The sequence below is a fragment of the Saccostrea cucullata genome, unplaced genomic scaffold (assembly GCF_032062105.1).
Source record: "Saccostrea cucullata isolate Sc308-1 unplaced genomic scaffold, CSIRO_AGI_Scuc_v1 ctg21576, whole genome shotgun sequence".
In the NCBI taxonomy this organism is placed as follows: Eukaryota; Metazoa; Mollusca; class Bivalvia; order Ostreida; family Ostreidae; genus Saccostrea; species Saccostrea cuccullata.
Genome location: NW_026941120.1, coordinates 936 through 13,009, shown reverse-complemented (window position 1 = coordinate 13,009; position 12,074 = coordinate 936). Strand labels below are relative to the sequence as shown.

The 12,074-nt window shown below is 33.7% G+C and overlaps 1 long non-coding RNA gene and 1 pseudogene across 1 annotated transcript; both read left to right on the top strand.

Moving 5' to 3' along the window:
* The first annotated feature begins 4,082 nt into the window (after window positions 1–4,082).
* Window positions 4,083–8,753, top strand: LOC134257229 (uncharacterized). The gene is made up of 4 exons (XR_009989876.1): window positions 4,083–4,498; window positions 6,852–6,940; window positions 7,336–7,807; window positions 8,072–8,753. It is a non-coding gene; the product is annotated as an uncharacterized LOC134257229 (long non-coding RNA).
* Window positions 8,754–8,789: 36 nt separating this feature from the next.
* Window positions 8,790–10,716, top strand: LOC134257228 (uncharacterized; annotated as a pseudogene).
* The last annotated feature ends 1,358 nt before the right edge of the window (window positions 10,717–12,074 follow it).

Genomic DNA, 12,074 nt, shown 5'->3' with positions numbered 1-12,074 from the left:
GTATATTTTCAAAATCTCTCTAAAACATTACAATGTCACATGAATACAATCATAAAAAAGATGAATCAATGTTTCTGGATCTGTTGACAGTAAAAGCCAAAATTATTTTCAGCAATTTTTATCTTGTGAAGAAAAGAATTTGTGGAAAGGAAGCCCATAAGAATTTTATATTGAAAGTAAGTGATTTTGGTGTCCTTTGTGTAAATTAATGCATTCCGAAGGAAAATTTCCCGTGTTTTTCTGTAATAGGTTCCTTTATTAATTTTAACTTTTTGGATTCTGGTGCCACAAATTTCTTATCTTTCATAATTTTACACAGAAATTTCATACTTGTCACAGACATCATTTTTTGTATAACTCATTCTCTGGTGCTGCCAATTGATTGCCTCTATCTGTCATATAAAAAGTAACCTCCATTTTGACTCTTATCGGTACTCTTGATATTAAATATTAAATAGTAGTAAAAAATCAACAAAGTTTCTAATATCAGTATAGAAATAATCTGTAGCACTCAAAAAATCTTTTTTAACAATTAAAAGAGCTTTTATAACATCTTTCCAAAAATCATTTTAAATGTAATTCAAAAGTTTTGTGAGTTTTTCTTTGGTTAAATAAAAAAACGAAGTTAAATTTTTAAATTAAATATACAGCATAAAATTGGCTGCCATGCTCTACTGTTGTCAGTAAGGATAAAGGAGGATAAATGGATCATGTTTAGTCCACATTCTTCAATTTTTCCTATCAATGTATTTCTTTTTTACTTTTTCTACCTTATATGCCCAAATAAATTACAATGAATTTTTTTATCTCATTTAGTAGTTCCTTTGATGGATTTGGTAGAGCTGAGAATAGGTGTACAAATTTTGGAATAACAAGCGTTTTAATGACTGTAATCTTTCTCTGAACTGCTTGCAGGACAAGCATGTTTTGATCAGAATAGCATACTTTACATGGTTAAAAAATTAGGTCAAAAACAAAGGTCAGAAAATCAATATTTTTATTTTTTAAAATTCTTTTCAAAAGTATAAGATATGTGAAGAATGAAAGCCCTAGCACTAATTTTTGAATTTCCAAAGTTATTACCAAGGATAATGTTTTTTTAAATCAAATTCCAAGGTCAACATTTTTGGTATATAAAAAAGCTCTTGTCGTAGAATCTCATATTATGTGAAGTATAAAGCCGTTCAAAAGTTTTTGCCAAGGGTAAACTTGTAAGACTCTGAAGTCCGATGGTGACGCCAAACCCCGATGGCTCTCTGTCGTTACGGACGCCAAAGTCCGATGGTCACACTAAAGTCCAATGGCTCATTTCCCATGAGACACGTTGCCCTGAATTGCATTTATGACGTCACAATAATCCGACGTCAATCCTTGTCGCCGTTTTCCTGCATTCAAAAGCAGTCATTTCTGAATTTGTCCTCGAATACAATTTTATTGATTTTGCTTATTGCCTTCACCTTCCAGAGCTATTAGGGTTAGTCCTCGCACACCGCTCGATTGATTAGGGTTAGCCCTTGCATTGCACAACCCGAGTGAATTAGGGTTAGTCCTCGCACACTAGTCGAGTGATAAGGGTTAGTCTTGCCCCTACTCAAGATATTTAGTTTATTGTTAATACGCACTTTTCGAGCGTTAGTCTCGCACCTATCTGAGAGATAAGGGCTAGTTTTCGCATTTATTTATACTTATTTTAAAGACCTTTGCGCGGCATTGAGGTTTGGGGTAGTGCTACTTTGACGGCATAAATGTTAATTGATTTCCGCACCATCGGACTTTGGCGTGTCAGACCATCGGGGTTTGGCGCAGATCATCGGACTTTGGCGTGACCATCGGACTTTGAAGTCCCGTCGCACTTTGGAGTCCCACAAACTTTCTTTTAAAAAATAAGTAAAAATCCAGTGTCTGAACATGTAATGTTTTCTGTGATCCGTTTTTACTTTCCCGTATTCGAAGACATGTGACGTATCAAAAGAGATATTTATGCTCATCCATGATAGTTCATGAGTTTTCTAATTTGCAAAGAGTTTTCAAGAACAATATTGAAAATGTAAATATTTAAGGTAGGGTTCTTTTCTGGTTTCTGACTAGTTGAAATATTCAATGTATATTTGCTTATATGTCTAATATATCTAGATGTCAGAGATTTAAAAGATTATATTTTTTCTTTTCTCATCGTAATTGTATAACTTTAAATAGATATGTTAAACTGTGTTTAAAATCTAGCAGGGACTATATTTTTGGCGGAATGATGGCGTATGAAAACTTCTTTTTTTCTGATTCTCACAATTATTGTAGAACAATGAATTTAGTCAAAATCTTTACTCAATCAAAGACTTGAAGGATTTTTCAAATGTTATGTACATGTATATTGATAATAAGGGATTAACGTTTAAAAATATATCAAATAAATATGATTTTTTAAACAAACTACTATTATATTCACTTTCAGAAGCTTCCAATCTAAGTACAGATATAAGCCAAAAATCCATAGAAAGTGTTTTATTCTCTTAATAAACGGTCAAATCTTTTTATTTTTGTATCATTTTGTATCTCGATATGACTTCTTTATCATATGTGAAAATCAGAAAATTTTAAATATAGGACAGATAAAAAAAAAACCTAATATATCCGAATAAATGAAAAAAAATTCAGATTAGCCAGTATACATTTTGTTAAACTATTTGTGCCAATTTAATAATAGATTTCTTATAGACCCTATATGGTAACATCTTTTTATGCAAAAAGAAAAATATTTAATCTTTAGAAAAGAGAACCGTATCGCATGATTGTATGCAGTATTTGTTTCATTCATAATGTTCAGGGAGAAAAAAAATGACCTTGATTGATCTTGATTCTATTATAGAATTGTCAAAACTAATCTATCTGATACCATCACTTAGTGATATTGTTTTCTTGACTCTGTAAAAAGAAGATGGGGGGATAAGGCGGACAGAATGCCTCAGATAGAATAGAATAGCGTCAGATATTAAGAAATCACATTTGATATATAAATTGAGTATTTAAATCTACAGCTCCTTATTGAAATTTATGAAAATATGAAAAAAAAAATTCTGAGAGAAAATAAATCTCTTAAAAAAAATTCATTTATAAAAATAGTAGATAGTATACGTCGAATTCGAACCCCAGCAATAAACTGCCAAAGTATCATACTGCTTTGAGACTAACGCGCTAACCACTATGCTACATGGCTCATGATGATTAGGGGCATTTAAATCATGTTTGTGATATGACCCTTGACTTAATGGACTTGAAGTATTACTCGGAAGGATGCGAATGTTTTGTCATAAAAGTGTACATTTCAGGTATAGTTGGTCTTCGCTTCATTTTTTTGTAAACCAAAAAATATTTTTTTATCGCAAACTTTTAGGATTATCTTTCAAAACTTGGAGGGAAGGCCCACTCATATTGAAAAAAATTTGTTAAAGTATGAAAACTGATCGTTTTTGTTCTTTTAAGTCTATGTATGCTTTTTCATAGGCAAATATTTTCAGTCTTTGTGGGATTTTTGTAAATTATAGATATTTTACATTAAGTATACTTTAATATTAGATGAAATATGAAATAAAAATTAGATATAATTGAGATTAAATTTTTCACTTCTTAATTGTCGCACTATAGGCATTCTATTCTTTCATTAATCTTTAAATACAAGAAATACAGTTTTGTGTGAGAAGAATCCTACCTTAAGAAATGAATTTAAATCAAGTTGTGATATTCATATATCAAAACTAGTACTAACGGTTCAAAAGTCAAGGATAAAGTTTTTTAAGTGAGTCAAACTCTAAAGTCAAGGTCAAGAGTTCAAAATTGTTGGTATCAAAAAAGGAAGGTCTTGTCGCCAGAAATAGACCTCTGAGATATAAAAGCCCTAGTTCTAACGGTTCAAAAGTTACGGTCAAGGTTATTTTTTTTTAATTGGGTTTAAGGTTTGGGTTAATGGGTAAAATATTTTTATACCCAATAAAAGTTTTGTCACAAGAAATGCACTTGTGAAATATGAAAGCCCTAGAACCAACTATTCAAAATTTATGGCTAAGGTTAATGCATATTCATGACTTTTTTTTAATTTTTCATTAAAATTTTTCATTTTTCATTGGCAGTTTAAACTAGAACTATGTTCATAAGACATGAATGCTCCGGAACGTTCTTGATTCATTTGAATATTTCTTACAAATACGTATCAGCATGCTAAGTTTGATAAATATATCTTGTATTATGTAGTTAAAAGTGAGGTCAAGGTCAAAGGAAAGGTTAAAGTAAATAAATATTAATGCAGTTGCATAGCTCGTACTTGATCTTGACCTTGATAGGCGTAATTCAGGTAAGAAACATCCTCTGTTCTTTCGATTTATTCTAGACGTACAGAAGGCAGATGCCGGGAACTTGACTTGTGAAGTGTTTAAGCAAGTGAAGGAGAGAAGAAAATGGGTCAGGGATGACCTTGTAGCTAAAAAGTCTGTAGCCATTAAAATTACGGGTAAGGATAATCCAGAAAAAAGTCTGTAGCCATTAAAATCAGGGGTAAGGATCATCCAGAAAAAGTTATTAGCCATTAAAATAAGAGGTAAGGATAATGCAGAAAAAGTCTGTAGTCATTAAAATAAGGGGTAAGGATGATCCAGAAAAAGTCTGTAACCATTAAAATTAGAGGTAAGGATCATCCAGAAAAGTCTGTAGCCATTAAAATTAGAGGTAAGGATAATGCAGAAATGTATGCAGCCATTGAAATAAGAGGAAAAGATAATCCATTGCACAAAAAACTGAAAAAAAATATAAATATACACCTTGACGTTACCGATAAAGAGGCTATTCCAAGCCAAAGCAGACGTGACGTCACAACACATTAGTTTGCTCCATTTTTAGAAAGTCTCCGAGTGAGTTTGTATTTTCCAAGGGTTAATGGCCAGTAAAAGTGTCGGATACATGTGTTTTTTGGCAGGATGTAGCAATGCGTGTCGGTTCATGTTTTTTACAAAGATGAGCGACTGTAAGCGGCCTGGTGTTGTTTTGTGTAGCTGACGTGGGCAGATTGGTCTGTTCCGCAGGTGCTTGAGGACAGAACAACCCCCCAATATAGACCCCGGGCCTGTTAGACTTTTCTCACATAAATTATATATGGATGACACTTTTGCGATAAAATGTCCTATCAATTCATAGAATTTGCTTAAACTAACATTTTAGAAAAATTTCTACCCCACTCTTTCTATACAAATATATAGAATGTAGAGTACATTTTATAGAACGTTCGTTTTAGGTAATTTCCGATTTGTCAATGAAAGATTATTTATGAGAAAAGAGTCGAAAAAAACCCCAGGGATCTATATCGAAGGGGAGGGGGGGCGTTCCTGTAGTCCGGTCCCTCGAAATAATACACAGTTATCTGCAGGACCATTTCAATGAGGACTGCTATGAGTTGAACATGTATGTTCGTTCGCCATGAAACGCGTTCGACTTTGATGCCGTTCGCTCGTTTTCTAGTTCGCCTAGAATACGTTCGCTCGAAAACACGTTCGCACAAAGTCCGTTTGCGCATAATATGTTAGTCGGTTAATACTCATGAAGGACTCCGGGATTCCTACGAAGAAGCGTCTACACCAGGGGAAACGTGAAGAACTGAATGACGTGTTCTTGGAGTTTCCCCATGTAAACACCCCTGGGCCTCCAGTGCAAGGAGCCAATGGAAAACACCAGAGGAATAGCGTTAGTTCTTTCGTTCTCTGTGTGTATGTGATTCGATAAAACAAATATTAACTTCAGAAATTGTTGACTTTTGTGAGCAAATTCGGAATAAGATAAAGAAAATGTCAGACATAAAAAAGACTTTGATAAATTTGCACTGAAACTGCTTTCCTGGGAATTTTTTTGTTAAACAGAAATAAACTACATTGACTATTCACTGTAATGTCTTAATCATTCAAATTTGTATTTTTCATACACGTTTAAAGAATTCGTTATTTTATCGCAGATATTTGCAGAGCTGTTTCATGAAAACACAAGTGTTGAAGAAGTACAAGAAGAGTCACACGACCGATGAATGTGTTGGGATCCAAACAACGAGAGAGAGAGAGAGAGAGAGAGATGTTTAGAGAGAGAGAGAGAGGGAGAGAGAGAGAGTAATTTGTTACGTTCCTTGGACCATGGCTTTTATATGTTTACACATTTAGTACGAAACCAACGGAAAGGAAGGATGATTTTATTATTTTTCTCTTTTTATTCCAAATACATCTTTTATTTATCTGTTAGGCCATAACCATGATAACTTAAGAAAGGAATTCTAGATTCTCATCTGAAGTCATTATCTTCTCGTTTACATTTGACATTTTGATCCTGATCTAGATAGGTATTCAACTTACTATTCAACTTTCGATTCTAAATCCTAAGTTCCATGAATGTAACAATGACATGTTAGTTATTATGCATTGTTTATTAAACAAGGATAGATTGGTGAGGATCCGATATGTAGTAAGAAATATGTTTATCTCGTTTATTTGGGGCATAATTTAGATACCTCTGTACAGATTGACCAGGTCAACCAAAATATACCAAATAAAAAATTGGAATAAACAAATTTGCTCACTTGCCCCGTTTAAACAAAAAGCTTTTTTTTTTATATTTATTAGTCAAAAATCTTGTGCATTAATTCTAATTGAGTAAATCAAATTGAAAAAAAAAACAGAAACAACTTGCACTTGTTCGACATTTCTTGAAAATGAACCATTCATGCAAGTATTATGAAAGAGAAGAGAGAAAAATATTGCTGTAATATATGTAGCTCATAACTCTACTTCTACGGATGGATTACTTATTTATCTCTTGTCTTTTTATTTTAGGAAAAGAAAAGTGTGTCTATGGCATGTCAGACAGAATCATTACGAATTGGAAAACGTAGTTCAAAGATTACTGCAAGGAATAAGATGAAGTGATTTATTGCAACATATGATTGTAAAATGCTGTAATTTTAACTGCTTAATTTTTGATTTATATTGCAATATACATGTATACCCGGTTCTCCAATCTGATTCCCCATGGCTAGTAAGTTTTTCTATTAACTACGCTATCCAGAAATCTGCTATTAGTTAAATAGATCAAAATAGATCAAAATTCAAGCTGCACTTTTTTCAGTTAAATTAAAGAGTTAAGGATGAAGGTTTTTTAAAAACTTGTATATTTATGGACTATGACCCCTATGCTCGTAAAAGACATACTTCATTCAGGGATTGTTACATTTTCATTTACTTGGTGATCATTATAACTGAACTATATTATGAAGTATTTATATATCCTCTTTAATTATTTTTTTGCTACCATTACCAGAAGAACTTTCAATTCCCACCAGCCAGCCATTTCAACTGCTCGTGTATGGGACAATCACCATCAGGTGGAGCTTTGGAGAGAGGAGATCCCCTGGATTGGCGGAGATGGACTCCCGTGGTCACTGTGCAAAGTTTATCATTAATTACTCAAATTTTTTGTAAAGATTTGACAAAGTGTGCATGCGAATTAAATGTTAAAAAGGATTCAGTGAAGGGGTGAAGGTGTGTACATGAGGTGTCTGCTTGATGTTTTGACTAATTGTATTAAATTTGATTCAGATTTTTAGAGCAATGAAAGTAAAATCAGCTTGGGAATGTAAAAGAAAGGATTAGAGCGGACTATTGCCTGGGTGAAAGACCAAGATTTGGAGATTGGTACGATAGTGACAGACCGCCATGTCCAAATACAGAAGTGGACAAGGAGAACTTGATGGAGACGACACATCATTACGATGTTTGGCATGTGACAAGAGGTATTCTATTTATTTTCATTCCTCATTTGAATCGTATGTATATACAATACATACATACATCTTGTATGGAATCAACATTTGCAGATGTTTAACTCTATTATGACTTACTTTCTGAGTTATCTCCAAAGTTATTAATATCATCTGTGATATAAATATGTCTGAATCTAAAAGATCAAATGAAGCAATTAAAATATTATTGATTTTTATACGCCCGTTTGAGATGGAACATATTAATTTTACTCTGTAAACAAGTCTTATTTTCAGGTCTGAAGAAAAAGATCCTAGCTGCATCCAAACAGAAGCCAATTGGATCAGGAGCTTGATTGACCACTTGAAAACTTAACAGTAAAAGCATAATCACATCAGTGTAAAAAAAATAACGAAATGTTAACCTGTGTCACCTTTCAGAATGACCAATTAATCCGTCCGTGTACTTAAGAAGTGGTAAAATAAAAATTCTGCATAGTCTGAAATGTTTTAGGTAACACAAGTAATAAAGCTTTCTCAAGGTTTTACTTCTCGCTGCATGCATGATTCAATTATATAATTCATTGTATTAAAAATTGTTTTCAAGAATCATGTCAGAAGTTGAAGAACTAAATGAGCCTGATCCAAGACCATCAACAAGTTACAGTGATTAATGGAAGATGGAAGGTTTCTAAAGTTAATATTAGTAGGGCAATCAACGTTTACAAGAACTAACCATTTTTGGTATGTGTGTAAAACGGCATACAGGCAACATGGAAGAATTCATGTGCGTCTAAACATTAAACATCTAAACATTAAAACTAAGTTTATTATTTGAAAAATGCAACAAATGCACGTATCAAATTTCCTTGTCAGTGCAGTGTAAATATAACTTGGATGACTGAAAGTGAAAAATGATGATTTGTCTAAGATATGTGATTGTTTTTAGGGGAGATGGGTTGGTGTTATGCACCATGTGGTGGATAAACATAAGTGGTTTCTGCCTTACAGTAATATGGGCGTGAGTGTATGTTCATGATCCTTTGTCATATGCAACTGGAAACAAAGTGTGAATGACAAAAGGGCAGCCCAGCTCATGAGGCTTTAAGGAAAGTTATCCTGGACAAGTGCTTCCTTAACAACGTACATTATTATCTAAATTTAGGTAAGATTTAAAAATCTATTTGTTGAAGATTTGATTTTTATAAATTTTAGCTCATTATGTAGGAAATTAACTAAAAACAAAATGAGTATGAATTTCATAATTGTTACTTTTTAGAAGCACAAATGATCTGGAAAGCTACCACGTCATGTTGATGTATTCTTGTAAAAGATACTCATACATTCCACTTGTATACCCATTCAGAAAACTTCTAGCAGCCCTAAATTACAACCAAATGTAGTCAGAGAGCCCACCAAAAATAAAGATGGAATTTTGAGGTATCAGTCATAAAACTTAAATTTCACTATTTTTCTGTATACTGTATCGAATGACAGAAAAAAACCAAGTCAATAAAGCTCTAAACACTGCTCATTGAAGAACTGTTTCATGCAATTAGAGACTCTAATATATCTATTTTGATGTTAATGAAATTAACAAAAATCTACAGTTAAATTTTGATTTCTGCGTGTACGTATTTTGTTTTACATGTACATGTAGCCCTAATCGGCCCCAAATTGTTATGAATAAATCTGATCTGATATGTTTCTTACACCCCCATCTTTACAATTTCCTTTATGTTTAGAACTTTTTCAAGTTAGTCAATAGTTACTTTTTTCGTGGTAATAGTATTCTAATAAAATCACTTAATACTTTACATATAATTATTATAATATTTCAGACTTCAGAGAACGCTCAACAAGAAATCAGGAGAGTGGAATGTGTATCCAGTAAAAGAAAAGAAGACTTATGAACACGCGGAAATGCTGATGAACTGGGTGCTAGCTAATAAGAGAATTGAGGACAAAGAAGAGTTCCACAGACAGCAGGACCCGAAGGAGGGAGATCCGAGAAGACTGTCCAGGTCTATTGCGCCCGTAGCACCGCCACCATCTGCAGATCTTGCGAGGGAAAAGAAATCTCGATTTGATAATTGAACGCTTAAATTTGTACATATTCATAAAATACTCGGTTGTCTGTGTAAAATATTGCAAAAAAATGAAATCTAAAATTTTACAATTTTTGTTTTTTATTTCAGGATAGAATCTTTTGGGAAGAATTCTCTGTAAGTTCAAGGCGAAATTGAAAGTTTTTTTCTGCGTTTAGCATCCACCCATATTTCAAAAATCTACCAACTTAACCTATTGGCAAAAAAGCCCCTTAAAATAAAACAGAAACTTTAAAATGATGCCATTAAATCAATTAAATTTCGTAAGCCTATTTCCTTATAGAAGGTTCCTTTCATTTGTAGGCCAAAATCAAATAAAAGTGTTGAAATAATACTTAAATAATATACATTACACTTCATATTCTACAAATATAATTACAAATATATAGTAAACTTGACAGAATTCAAAAATCAAAATCAAAAATTTTGACGAAATAATTTATTTTCTGTGTTTTTTCTAACATGGTGTTACAAAAACAAAGACTTTTGCAGACGCTAAACAGATAAAAAGAAAGTCGAATTTAAAAAAAACATGGTATACATGTAGTTGTTACCCGATTATTATCATAAGCACCTCCAAAGTTTTGCTTCTCGGCGTGTCAATCATCTATCGCATCGAGGTAAACAGTGCAATCAAACACGGCGATTGAGCTTGCAGACAATACCTGATTATAATTACAGTTAGCCCATCAATCCATAAAAACATGTGAACACGAGGCCTCCCCCTATATTGAAACTCAATGCACGAAAAGTAATCTAACACTGTTCCTTTAGCAATGCTCTATACCTTCTATCAAAATGTGTAGCAGCAAGTAAAGGATCTTTCCTCATCGACTGAAAAAATGATTTTCCACAAGCATCTTTAAAATCTATATTCTTAAGTGTCAATCCAAGTTCTGGCCATTGTAAATCATTTTTAGCTCACCTGAGCCGAAGGCTCAAGTGAGCTTTTCTGATCACATTTTGTCCGTCGTCCGTCCGTCCGTCTGAAAACTTTTCACATTTTCGACTTCTTCTCAAGAACCACTGGGCCAATTTTGACCAAACTTAGTACAAAACATCCTTGGGTTAAAGGGAATATAAATTGTTAAAAGGAAGGGCCATGTCTCCTCAAAAGGGGAGATAATCAAGAAAAGATAAAAATAGGGTTGGGTCATTAAAAAATCTTCTTCTCAAGAACCACTGGGCCTGTAAAGCTGAAACTTATGTGGAAGCATCCTGGGGTAGTGTAGATTCTAAATTGTTCAAATCATGACCCCCGGGGGTAGGGCGGGGCCACAATGGGGAATCAAAGTTTTACATAGAAATATATAGGAAAAATCTTTAAAAATCTTCTCCTCAAGAACCACTGGGCCAGAAAAGTTGAAACTTATGTGGAAGCATTCTTAGGTAGTGTAGATTCTAAATTGTTCAAACATGACCCCCGGGGGTAGGGCGGGGCCACAATGGGGAATCAAAGTTTTACATAGAAATATATAGGAAAAATCTTTAAAAATCTTCTCCTCAAGAACCACTGGGCCAGAAAAGTTGAAACTTATGTGGAAGCATTCTTAGGTAGTGTAGATTCTAAATTGTTCAAACATGACCCCCGGGGGTAGGGCGGGGCCACAATGGGGAATCAAAGTTTTACATAGAAATATATAGGAAAAATCTTTAAAAATCTTCTCCTCAAGAACCACTGGGCCAGAAAAGTTGAAACTTATGTGGAAGCATTCTTAGGTAGTGTAGATTTTAAATTGTTCAAACATGACCCCCGGGGGTAGGGCGGGGCCACAATGGGGAATCAAAGTTTTACATAGAAATATATAGGAAAAATCTTTGAAAATCTTCTTCTCAAGAACCACTGGGCCAGAAAAGCTGAAACTTATGTGGAAGCATCCTAAGGTAGTGTAGATTCTAAATTGTTCAAATCATGACCCCAAGGGGTAGGGCGGGGCCACAACGGGGAATCAAAGTTTTACATAGAAATATATAGGAAAAATCTTTGAAAATCTTCTTCTCAAGAACCACTCTGTCAGATAAGCTGAAACTTATGTGGAAGCATTCTGGGGTAGTGTATGTTTCAAATTATTCAAATCATGACCCCTGGGGATAGGATGGGGTCACAATATGTATTACAAGGGGGAAATCTAGGAAAGAATAGCATGGTCAAAGCTTCTCAGGTGAGCGATGTGGCCCATGGGCCTCTTGTT